At 48.5% G+C, this 13,421-nt stretch overlaps 1 pseudogene; it reads left to right on the top strand.

Moving 5' to 3' along the window:
* Positions 1–995: 995 nt before the first annotated feature.
* Positions 996–13,421, top strand: part of LOC148500855 (uncharacterized) — a 28,734-nt pseudogene continuing 16,308 nt past the window's right edge.

The following is a 13,421-nucleotide window of genomic DNA, read 5'->3' as shown; positions in this document are numbered from 1 at the left end:
CTTTAGCCTCCTTCCCTGTGTTTCCAGCCTCCTGTCCCCTGTGTCTCCAGCCTCCTGACCTTTGTGTTCTCAGTCTCCTGTCCCTTGTGTCTCTCCGGACTTTGTCTTTCCAGTCTCCTGCCCTATCTCTCATCCTCCCTCTCTGTGTTCCTCAATTCATTCTGTGTCCCTCAGCCTCATCCTCACTCTGTGTTGCTCAGCCTCACCCTTACTCTGTGTCACTCAGCCTCACTCTCACCATGTGTATCTCAGCATCCCCCTCTATGTCCCTCAGTCTCACCCTCACTATGTGTCCTCAGCCTCCTGCCCGATATGTTAATCCAGACTCTGTCTTTCCAGCCTCCTGCCTCATCACTCAAGCCTCCTGTCCCCAGTTTCTCTCAGCCTCAACCCCCTCCCCTGTGCCTATAAGCCTCACCCTCTCTGTGTCCCTCAGCCTCACGTCACTCTATGTCCCTCTTAGCCTCATCCTCAGTCTGTGTCTCTCATCCTCACCATCACTCCATGTCTCTCACCCTCACTCTGTGTCTCTCAGCCTCACCCTCATTCTTTCTTTCTGCCTCACCATCACTCTGTGTCTCTCAGCCTCACCCTAACTCTGTGTTCCTCTGCCTTACCCTGTCTCTCAACTTCACCCTTACTCTGTGTCTCACAGCTTCCCCTTCTGTGAAACTCAGCCTCCCCTTCTGTGTCTCTCAGCCTCCCCCGTGTCCGCATATCCAAACCCCCCAACCCCAACCCGTGTCTTCCCAGCCCACACTTACCTTCTGCTGCATGACAAGGATGTTGCTTGCTGGTCTGTCTTCATGGGCAGCTCTGCTCCTCTTCAGTTTCCAGTGGTGCAACGTCATGATGTAGTACTGCTGCATCTGCACAAAAACCTAATTTTGCCGCTACCTGTGGCTGTCTTGGCTCTGCCTCTCTCTGCTTGTACAGTTTATGTCAGACATGAAAATTGGTCAAAATGTCGTGCCGATAGTAAGGTGGTAGCGGGTATGGCGTACCGGTTTCTAATTTCTCAATGGTACCACCATACTTGCACCACTGCTCCTTCTGGTCCGGTAGTGTGCCTCCTCCTGGTCCGGTGGTATGCCTCCATGACCTACACAGTCATCAGTTTTGGGTGGTTGGAACGGAAATCTGCTGGTGGTGGCTGTGCACATGCGCAGAAGGAGATGCTGATATCGTTTTCGAGTCCCAACCTCTTTGGCCATAAATGGAATCTTCAACTGGAAGCTCCTGCTGGACACACTGCGAAGTTTGGGGGGCGGGGACCGGAATCGTTCTCTTAAATGGCATGCCAACCCCAGGGCCTGCGTCAGTAGATGCAGACTACCTGAGACCGGCTGTCCAAGTATCTCGGCCAGGCTGGGTGAGTGTCAGCTTACTTAGGGCCTCATTTATCAACGAGTTTATCACTCAAAACTAGTGATAAAGTTCACTTTTTATGATAAATGGTGCTTCAGCCAATCAGCTCCCAGCTGTCAATTGTTAGAAAAATGACAATTAGGAGCTGGTTGGCTGGAGAACCATTTATCATTGGGGGCTCTAGTTACTACAATCCACATTAGTAATGCAGATTGTAGTGTGATATTACCGACTGAATTTGCATTGCGAATTCAGGCAATATCACAGGGATTTACTACAAATCCCTTGCAGGGACAGAGCTTGCGAGAAAGCTCTGTCCCTGCGAATCCCCTCCGCACACTAGTCATGGTATCTTCGCAAAAAAATACTGTGACCAGTGACCAGCGCATGTGCTGACCGGCCGCCGCTGCTACCTCCCCTTCATTAAGCCCCGCCCCCCGCAATCACGTGCCACCCAGTGACCCCCCTTCCCCCCCGCTACCCCCCTCTCCCTTAATTACACTTACCTGCATTATCCGGTGATGTCTTCCATGTCCTCCGGTCAGCTGATCTCCCATCCTGCACCATGACCCGGTCAGCTGATGACCGGGCCACAGTGCAGCATGGGAGACCAGCTAACTGGAGGGGAGTCATCACCGGAGCCCCGAACACCTGTCCATGGATTCAGGTAAGTTAATTTATTTTTTTACTATTTTTGTTTTCAGTGTATCAGCGTGTGGTCTGTTTAGATCACTCAGCTGATCACTGGCGCCGGCTCCCGGCTCTGCTCTGCCTTTTAGAGCAGAGTAGGAGCCCAGTAATCGGGGAAGAGCCTGGATAACGACACCTCCAGGTGACGTTATTATCACAGGGCTTTCCCCGGTATTTTTTTACAATTTAGTAACTTTGGTCAGATCACATTTCCCATTACAATTATGGGAAATGCGATCTGATTACTAAAAATAAGTGATACTTAGGGGTTGGAGTAGAATTTTCCGAATTCTACTCCAATTGCCCTATAGTAACTGTACGTGAAACTAAAATAATGAGAAAAGGGTGTGAAAACACCCTTTTTCACTTTATTTTAGTAAAAATAATGTTAATAAATAGAGCCCAAAAAGTGAAATTTATCACTAGTTTTGAGTGATACACTCGTTGATAAATGAAGCTGTCAGTCTGGCCGGCTGCCAAAAGCACCAACCGTCGCAACCGATGGTCGCAATGATTGCGATAGTGATCCAAGGCAGCATCTGTGGATGCTGCACTGAGATCGCAGATGCAGCCAGGAGGTGTCTATTACCTACAGACTCCCCCTGCTGCATTTACATTTAGTTGGACGGTATTGCACAGCCTTCGAAAAAGATAAAGTGGAGAAGCGGCCCATAGCAACCAACAGAGCTGTAACTAGACTTTTTGGTGCCCTGTGCCAGAAAGAGCATTGGCGCCCCCTCATTTTTCAAAGGGACATAATGCACCCAAAAAAGGGCCATGGCTTCATGGGGAAGGGCCAGGGAAGAGGTAGTAGATGCCAGGAGATACTGGGGATGAAATAAGAGGAAGCTACAAGCAAGAATGATAATAAACAGAAATTTGCCAGGCCCAAACAGCGCCCCCTGACCTGTGGTGCCCTGTGCAATGGCACCGGCCGCACTACCCTAGCTACGGCCCTGGCAACCAATCAGCTTCTAACTGTCATTGTATAGGCTATGCTAGGCAAATGACAGTTAGAAGCTGATTGACTGCTATGGGCCACTTCTCCACTTTATCTCTCTCAAAGGTTTGATACATCTCCCCCTCATGAATACCAGATAATTACTTCACAGGTTTGCAGCATTTGAAAGAGGGGAACCTCCCTTTCAAACTAGGGCACCATTGAGTCTGTGTTTCAGGATGAGGGATATAGAGCACTTTTAATGCCCTCTCCTCTGAGTTTTGCCCGGAAGGGGCAAGGCTTAATGACACAATTGTATACCCATTGTTATGATGTCATTAAGCCCGTCCCCTCCTGTATCCAAACAACAACAACAACTTTTAACCACTACAGTACAATGTAATCTCTCTCATGAGAAGGATCATCATTAACCTTTGTTTTCACATTTGAATTTATCTACATTATAGGTCCCTGTTTTCTGTATGTTTGACCTGTTTTAGCCTCAATCTGTGCTGTGGATCACTGTGGTACTTTACACACATGGGTGTAGCTATAGTGGGTGCAGGGTGTGCCATTACTATGGGGCCCAGAGACTTAGGGGATCCCCAGACCCAGGTCATATAGTTCTGTATCAAGTTCCAGAAAATACCCGCTAAGCAATTGGGTCTGGCCCATTGCCCAGCCTGAAAAGAGAGACTTGTCATTGCTCATATAGGTAGTAGTCTCTGTCTCTCCCTCTCAGTGAAGTTCCCCACTGATATGATCCATCTTCTGTACTCCCATTTGCCCTCACAGGTACAGCTAAGTTAATCAGTGAGCCCAGCACTGTCGGAGAGTAAGCATCTCCTCTATTACAGCCTTTGTGCAGTGAGCTGGTGGAGGAGGGGGCCGATCTTTGCGATTAGGATTGTCCTAGAAACGGACAGTGTGCCGAAATTAAGAAAATATCCACTTAAAATGGAATTTCCTTCATTAGGAAGTATCTCCCTCAGGTAGGAGCTGGTTGGTCCCCACAACTCCTCCCCTGTCTTTATACCCACTGTAAACTGAAATCTCATCCCTGGAGATCCTGCAGAAGTTGAACTGGAATGTACTGTTGCCACCCACAGCTAGTGCGAGCGGCCAGGATGATGGTCGCGATGGTCAAGACCATCACGACCATCGGGCTTGCGACGAGACCCTTGTGGTAGGGTCTCATGGCCGCAAGCCCCAGAGAGCTTTCGGCTCAAACAGAGTGATGTCAGTGGGGCCAACCCCAAACAGTAGGCATTCCCATGGGAACGCCTCCGTCTGGGCAGCCACCCCCCCGACCCGCCCACCAAAGGGGGTGTGCTGTCACTCAACATCGACAGCACGCCTCCTTTGGTGCAAGACCTGGAGCGACGGATTTCTCGCGCATGCGCACGACGGAGCAGGCTCCATCGTGCGCATGCGCTCTGTGCCACCATCGACCTGGTTGCGAGCGCTCAGTGCTTGCAACCAGGTCTGAATCAGGCCCTGAGAGCACTATAATGTGGTAGAATGTGAATTGGGGCACTGCAGTGTGGCATAATATGAACTGGGGGAACTAGAATGTGGTATAATATGAACTGAGAGCACTACAATGTGGCATCATGTGAACTGGGACACTATAATGTGGCATAATATGATCTGGGAGCACTATAATGTGGCATAATTTGAACTGAGAGCACTATAATGTGGCATAATATGAACTGAGCATTATAATGTGGTATAATATGAACTGGAGCACCACAATGTGGCATGATATGAACTGGGAGTGCTACAGTATGGCATAATATGAACTGGGGGCACTATAATGTGGTATCATATGAACTGGGATCACTATAATGTGGTATCATATGAACTGGGGACAGTAGTAGCATAATATGAACCGAGAGCACTACAATGTGGCATAATGTGAACTGGGGCACTACAGTGTGGCATTATGTGAACTGGGGGCACTAGAATGTGGTATAATATGAACTCTGAGCACTACAATGTGGCATAATGTGAACTGGGCACTACATTGTGGCATAATATGAACTGGGAACACTATAATATGGTATTATATGAACTGGGGCACTACAATATGGCATAATATGAACTATGGGAACTACAATGTGGCATAATATGAACTGGGGCCACTACAATGTGCATTAATACGTACTGGTGACACTGTGTAGTGTCATGTGAACTGGGGAAACTGTGTGGCATAAAGTCTACTGGCAGTACTAACTGGGGACACTGTATGGTATAATGTGAACTATGGTACTACTATGGGCATAGCTATAGTGGGTACAGGGGATGCCATTCCTATGGGGCCCAGAGGCTTAGGGGGGCCCAGACCTATGTCATATAGTTGTCTACCAAGTTCCTGGAATTGCCCGCTAAGCAATTGACCCATTGCCTGACTTGAAAAGGGGAACTCATCAGTGCTCATATAGGTGGTGGTCTCTATCTTTTCTTCTCAGTAAAGTTCCACACTGATATGATCCATCTGTCATGCTCTCATTTCATCCTCACAGGCACAGTTTAGGTAATTAGTGATCTTGACACTGTCAGATAATATGCTTCTCTTTGATTACAGCCTTTGTAAAGTGAGCTGAGAATGTAGTGCGCAATGTGGTATAATATGAATTGGGAGCAGTACAATATATGGCATGATACAAATTGGGGACACTGAATGGCATAATGTGTACTGGCAGCACTATGATGTGGCATATTGTGAAATGGAGGCATTATAATGTGGCATAATATGAATTGGGGACACCATGGGTTTGCTATGAACTTGGGGGAACTACTAGGAGGCAAAAATTAAACTAGGGCACTACTATGGGGGATAAAATTAACTAGGGCACTACTACTGGTAATAACATCAACTAGGCACTACTAAGAAACATAAAATTAACTAGGGCACTACTATGGGGCATAAAATAAAATAGGGTACTATTGTGGGACATAAAATAAACTAGGGTACTACTGTGGGGCATAAAATTAACTAGGGCACTACTATAGGGCGTAAAATGAACAACCAATGTGGAGAGACGTGTCTCTCTTGAAGCATTGAGATACGGGTCCCTTCAAATTAATGCTTTGGGGCCCTCAAAGTTTTGGCTATGCCCTGGGCACTACTATGGGGTGGCATTACTATGAGGCACAAAATGAACTAGGGCACTACTATTCCGCATAAACTGCTGTGGAGAGAGGTGTCTCTCTAGAAGCATTAGGGTGGGGACCCCTTCAAAATCTTGCTATGGGGCCCACAAAGTTCTAGCTAAGCCCCTGCTTGTAAACCAACAACATTAATAACACACTGAATGGTGAAAAACACACATTTTGCTGTACATCTCAGCCTATCTACCCCTGTAATTAAACAATTGTTTCATTGTGAATGTCTAGTTTACTTGTAGTAAGCTTTCATTACTTTCCAAACAAGGGCCCTGATTCAGTAGTGCACGTAAGTGCTCTGCTGAACGCAGATTCCCGATGGTCGAGAATATGCGCCACACCCATACTGCGCATGTGTCGTACAGATCCTGCATGATCGCATGCAGAACGGCAGCACATTGTCAGTGATTGACAGTCTGCTGCCATTTGTGGGCGTTGAGGGGGCGGCAACGGCCTCCATTTCCCGAAAGGCGTGTCACCGCCTTTGGGAGGTAGGGAAGAGGCCAGGATCTCTGTCGGCTGACGCTGATTTTCTGGCCTATTTGTTGTATCTGCATCTGCCGGCTTCTGTGACCCCTGGGTCACTCAGCCGGCCGATGGGATTATCCAATGGGATTATCCGACGCAGATTATCCAATGCTGTGTCCTTAGAAGCAGCTCGGATAAGTAATGCATGCAGGAGGAGTGACGCCTGCTGCTGCATTACTATATTATAGTTATCGCAGTTCCTACCATGTTAGCAGCTGTGATAGTTACTGTGGACCTCATTCAGAGTCGGTCAAAGCGTCCGCACGGTCGTACGCCACCGATGTTCGCTATACTGCGCATGCGTAAAGTTCGCAATGCGCGTGCGCAAACTAGCCGCTACGATCAGAAATTTCTCTCTCCTTGAACACAGCCAGGTCGGTAGTTTGAGTGACAAAATGAGGCGATTGTGGGTGGTAACAGGGGAAGGTGCTTGAAAACGGGGGAGTGGAGATCCGAACGCAGGCGTGCCTAATTATGCGAACGGCGTTTTATGGGAGTGCATACGGTTTATGGGAGTGCATAATTAACAAAGTAGCGTCATGGCACATGTGACATGGGAGGTTTTTACACTGACATGATCGTAGAGCTTAAGAGAGGGTATGGTCAACCTTAAGCTCTACGACCAGTTCCGAAGGTTCCCGATGGTCTCGATTAATCCTTATATGCCCGGAGATGACATGCAATGCGTACGGGAAGGGGGCGTATTTTTTTTTAATTCCGGCCGCTTCCTCCCCATGGTCGGCCAGCTACCGATCCGAACTTAGGGACGCAACTTGCGAGGGACTCATTTGCATATCCGGCCCCTTTTCCCGTACGACCGTGCGGCCGCTTCGACCGACTCTGAATGAGGTCCTGTATCCTTTGCTGAATCACCCCCAATGACAACATGCAAGAAACAAAAAAACAAAACTGACAAACTTCCCATAAGGAGGAAGAGATGGATTCCTGCACCAATTTATTAATATATTGTTTTGACTAATATTACTACTAGTATTTATAAGGGAGTATCGGGCTCTGATAGAATCCAATATGTGTATACTGGACAGTGGTAGTGCTCAACTAGAGGAGGGAGACATAGTAGAACTCAAGAACTAGAAAAGTACCCTGTGGAGGGGGCATTCTTGAACAAATATGGTAGTCACTCAAAAAATTATTAAAATTTTACTTTTATTCAAATAATTGTATCCATCACTGGTTAATGTTAGATGCATAAAACAAATAATAACATGTAATAAGTAGTGAAATGTGAATTTGTAGAGAGCACGTGTTATGGAATACCAAAGTTGTACATTCGCGTCCTCTAAGTGGAGAAATATACAGTACAAGTGAGAAAAACAACATGACAAGTGACAGAAGTCACAAACAATATACAGTAGTAACAATTAACCTTGATGAATTATTTGGTATAAATTGCAGGTTGATGTACTATAATTACTGGTAACAATACCCAATCAGATGCGTCAAGGTAAGTAAATATTCAGAAAAATATTTTGACAGACAAGATGTGATACTAGTTGAGTGAGCCTGCTCTGCACTCCATGGCCCTCATTCAGAGGCGGTCGCAAGAAGCGACCGCTCGTTCTGAATGAGGGTGGCCGCTTGTAGTTTTTAGTGCGGCCTCCTAGCTAAGCTGTGGGTTACCACCAACAGCTTCAGCGACCGACCAGGGTGATGGTCGCGATGGTCAAGACCATCGTGACCATCGGGGCTTGTGACGAGACCCTACGGTTGGGTCTCGGCAAACGCAAGCCCCAGGGAGCTTCTTGCTCTGGTTGAGCAAGAAGCTCCCCACTGACATCACTGCTGATGTCAGTGCTGTCGCCCACAAAACGGCAGGCGTTACATCAGGAACGCCTCCGTTTTTTGTAGCCACCCCCCCTCCCACAAAACGGGGCGACCCCCCTCCCATCGACAGCCGCCCCTTTTGTAGAGAGCTTCGGAGCGAGAGAGTTTCTCTCTCGCTCCGGGGCTTGCGCACACGCAGGGCCTTAACATCAACCCGGTTGCGAGCGCTCAGCGCTTGTGACCGGGTCTGAATGAGACCCAATGTCCTTCCCTTCTCGACCTTCTGTCTTTTCTCCAGTCCTTCAATATCTGTGCAAGTGGCTAACACAGATAGTCCACAACCCCCAAGAAGAGTGACTTGTGTAGAAATGAAGGTGTATCTAGGGGCCTGAGCGCCCACCCCACACTCTGTACTCAGGGCCGGGAAAATGCGGTAACTTGGGATTAGCATTTGAGGAGTGCGCTGGAACAGCATTGCAGAAGGGCAACAGGATGGCATTGCAGAAGGGCAACGGGACTGCTTGTGGACCAGCAGCCAATTAGAAGCAGCCATGATTGGCTTGCTTGAATCGTCCATTGCTCCACCCGCTCACGGCGTCTGTTGTCAGATGTCACTGAGCAAAGCCTTGAGTACGGCGTCGGCAGTCAATAGAAGTGGCCGTCGCTTGAAGAGCTTCGGCAGCGCGGAAGAGGCCAGAAGATGGCGCTGCTGGCCAGGACTGGTCAGCAGCAGAAGATGCAAGAAGAAGATGACATCTGAAGAGTGCTGCAGGTGGTGGGAAGCAAAGACCTAAACGAAGCTCCCCATTTCAGCCTCTCCCAACTTGCTGGTAGGCGGCCTTGGCCATCAGTTATTTACTTCTTCTCCTCCTTAGACACCAGGTGTTGGGAATTAGGCCCATGAGTTCAATTCAGGCCACAGGCCTGTGGGCCATGTTAGGTGGGCAGATTGCCCGCGCCACAAGTAAAAGTGACTCTGGGCATTATTTCCAGGTCACTTTATGCATGCTAAGGTAGACAGGCAATAGCCTGAGCCCCTGGTGAGTGGCTGGGCTTTAGGTCGAGTCCACTCTTTAGCAACATATAGGTAAGGGGGGCCCCTACTGTGTGACATAATGTGAGTAAGAGGCTCTATGTGGCATGATGTGTATAAGGGCTACTACTTTGTGGCATAGTGTGAAGAAGGGGCTCTGTGGCATAATGTTCATAAAGTGTGCTACTGTGTGGCATAATGTGTATAAGGGGTACAACTGTGTGGCATAAGGCGAATAGATAGCTCTATTGTGTGGCATAAAGTGTATAAGGGGCTCTACTGTGTGGCATAATGTATGTAAGGGGCTCTACTGTGTGGCATGTGTATAAGGGGCTCTACAGTGTGTCAAGATGTGTATAAGGGGGGTATGCAGTTGGGAAACCGGCTGCCTTAATACCGACAGCCAGCTTCCAGGCTGCTTTATCCCAGCGTGGGATAAATGACCAGCGTCTATATCTAGACGCCTGTCATTTACCCGACGCCGGGCATCCTGATTGAAGGGATGCCGGGCACCGCGAGCGGACAGCCGCGGGGAGGGGAGGGTTAGGTTTAGGACACCCGGGGGGACTTAGGGTTAGGCACCCCCCAGGGAGGTATAGGTTAGGCACCCCCGGGGGGAGGTTAGGGTTAGGCACCCACCCGGGGGACTTAGGTTTAGACAGCGGGGAAGGGGGGTTTAGGGTTAGGCACTTGGGGGGGAAGTTAGGGTTAGGCACCCCTAAGGAGGGTTAGGGGGTTAGGTTAGGTTAGTTTATACTTACCTTAGGGACAATCAGGATTTCCAGCACTGTTGGGCTTCCGCTGCCGGGCTCTGCTGATCTGTCAGGCTGCCGCTGCCGGGAATCGAACTGCTGGCCATGTGGCAGTCGGGATTCCATACCGATTCCATAAGGGGAACTAATGGGTGGCATGATGTGTATAAAGAATACTACAGTGTGGCATAATGTGTATAAGGGGCTCTACTGTGTGGCATGTGTATGTAAGGGGCTCTATTGTGTGGCATGTGTATAAGGGGTTCTACTGTGTGGTACAATGTGGATAAGGGGTACTACTGTGTGGCATAATGTGTATAAAGGGTACTACTGTGTGGCATAATGTGTATAAGGGGCACTACTGTGTGATAAAATGTGTACAAGGGGTACTACTGTGAGGCGTAATGTGTATAAGGGGCTCTATGTGGCGTAACGTGTAAAAGGGGTAAATATGAAACATCAAGAGTATATATTTGTAGGCGTGCAAAAATTATAATTTGCAGGAGGGCGCCGAATAGGATATTCTTGTATGCCCAATACAAAAAGAAGCGCAGCCTTGAGAGTGTCTTTACAATGCAAAGACCATTTATATGACCACCACACAATAGCAACTACATCAGCATCTGAAAAATTATTTACCATTTAAAAACCATTACATTCCTCATCCCCACATCATTAATTGCATTTAATAGCGCATCGGACACCTTTGGACAGCGAATTGTTGTTTTAAAAAGTGTTTATCAACATTTAATAAAGAATTTTGAAACCATGTTACAGTACTGTTATATAGTTCAATCGTATGCCTTATTTTCCTTGACATTTACACCTGGCTGGTATTTCCATACCCCCACTTAAAAATGACACAGTGACCTGGGCCTAATGCACAGGGACTTACCCGGGGCACAGGCTCTCTGCCCGCCTTACATGCACCACAACCTTGAGGCCTGACCAGAGCCGGGCATAGGCATTATAAGCAAGAGCCAAGGGGCGACTCAGAATGCTAGGGGCATTGCAGGGCTCTGCCTGTCTGTCCTCCTCCCCTCCGCTGCTGCTGCTCCCACCTACTGCGATGTCAGACCCCAGAGCCAGCGCTGCTACCCACTCTCTCCCCAGCCAGGATCGGGATCCGCATCCGCCCGGCCCTTAGTCAGAATGAGCTTCTACATAGAAGCTCATTCTGTCTACAGTAGCTGCGCATGCCCTGCCGCTGCCAGACCTCCCATTTGCCTTTGCGGAGCAGAGCCGTGAGTAACAACTCATGGCTCCGTCTCCACCTCCATCTTAGACGCCCAGGCAGGTAAGAAAGCGTCATTAAAGTTAGCTGGGGGGGAGCTCAAATACATTGTGTTTCTCAAGCTCCGCGGCTCATCAAGACAAATAGCTGCTGTGGGGCTGGCGCAGGTGGATCAGACACAGCATAGCAGCCATAACATGGAGCGTGACTGGAGAAGTCAGCAAGACAGAGGAACAGAGTAACCAGGGCAGGAAGGAGAAGGTAAATGCCCTGTGTGTGTGTGTGCAGGCGGCAGTCACCAGCATAGCGCCTATGCCACCCTGACTGCGCCCAGTCATCCTCTGCCAATTCCTTATAGGGGTGTAAGTGCACTGTAGTACATTTCATGGAATCTCCTTGCCTGGCTCCATCTGTCATAACCCCAGTTATTGGCTATCTGCTGGGCACTGTCATTTCTATTTAATGGGCTTATTGCCTCTCTGACTGCCCCTGTAATTTATGTAATCTGCCATTACTTTCACTGATCTCTGTATGCACGCTGCGGGCTCGTACTCCAGCAATGCTCAGGTTGTCCTGTATTAATCATTCACTCAGTAGGAGTCATACAACATTGGAGATATTTCTCCTGCTTTAAAAATACACCTGCCTATGTCCATCCTGTGTTTTCTGAGTATACAGTGCTCATTTACAGTATACCTGCTTTTTGCTCAAACTGTCTCATCATCATCACTGAAGAGACACCCATGCATACACCCCCTCTGGAGCATGCTGCACTTAAAAACTTTAGGTTTCACCTACCACTGCAGGACACTGTCCTGAGTGGCAATAAATACGCCCATAGGTGGAGCTAGATACGCCCTATGAGCGGAGCATGACAACATCTCTGAACAGCACACCGCAATTCGGCAATTCGCACAGCGCATTGTACTACCAACTATAATCTCCATGAAACTAGTTTTCAAAAGTAGGCAAGTATGATTTTATATATATATATATATATATATATTAGGGGTGAGCGGGTTCGGATTTCTGAAATCCGAACCCCCCCCGAACCCCCCGATCCGAGGCCGATCCGAGTTAGGCTCGACTTTTCCCGCCTGACTCGCATCTGAAATCGAGGCAAAACGTCATCATCCCGCCTTCCGGGTCTCGCGGGTTTCGGATCCTATATAAGGTACCCGCGTCTGCGCCATTTTCTCACTCGGCTGTGGACAGTGAAGAGGGAGGGTGGGAGTTAGGGCTGGCTGGGCTGTGTAGTGTAGTGTAGTGCAGTGTAGTGTTGTGCTGTGCTGTGCTGTGCAGCGTTGTGCTGCTGTTGTCCATAGGGGCTGTGTCCACTACTTCAAAGTCCATAAGGGCTGGCTGGACTGTGTTGTGCAGTCAGTTGTCCATAGGGGCTGTGTCCACTCCAAAGTCCTGTGTAGTGTCCCAGTCCTAAAGGGGTGCTGTAGTGTTGTCCAGGGGGTGCTCTGTCCGTCAGGGGTGCTCCCCCCAAGTGCAAACAAATAAATATTTTTTCTGTGTTTGTGAATTGTGTGCGCCGTGGCTGCACGTGCATCAACAAAGGAGCAGCGCCAAGCGTGCGCCTGTGTCCCATAAGTAAAAGGCCAGCTGGATTGTCCGTTAAAGGGTGCTGTAACCCCCAAAGGGCACTCCAAACAAAATAAAAAAATATATTTTTTTGTGTTTGTGAATTGTGTGCGCAGTAGCCGCATGTGCATCAACAAAGTAGTGCCAAGCGTACGCCTGTGTCCCATAAATAAAGGGCCGACTGGATTGACCGCTAAAGGGTGCTGTAACCCCCAAAGGGCACTCCAAACAAAATAAAAATATATTTTTTTTTGTGTTTGTGAATTGTGTGTGCAGTAGCCACACGTGCATCAACAAAGTAGTGCCAAGCGTGTGCCTGTGTCCCATAAATAA

Source organism: Taudactylus pleione, unplaced genomic scaffold (genome assembly GCF_031769625.1).
Source record: "Taudactylus pleione unplaced genomic scaffold, aTauple2 ptg000541l, whole genome shotgun sequence".
NCBI lineage: Eukaryota > Metazoa > Chordata > Amphibia > Anura > Myobatrachidae > Taudactylus > Taudactylus pleione.
Note: the sequence above shows the minus strand (reverse complement) of the source record. Positions and strands in the feature narration are given on the sequence as shown.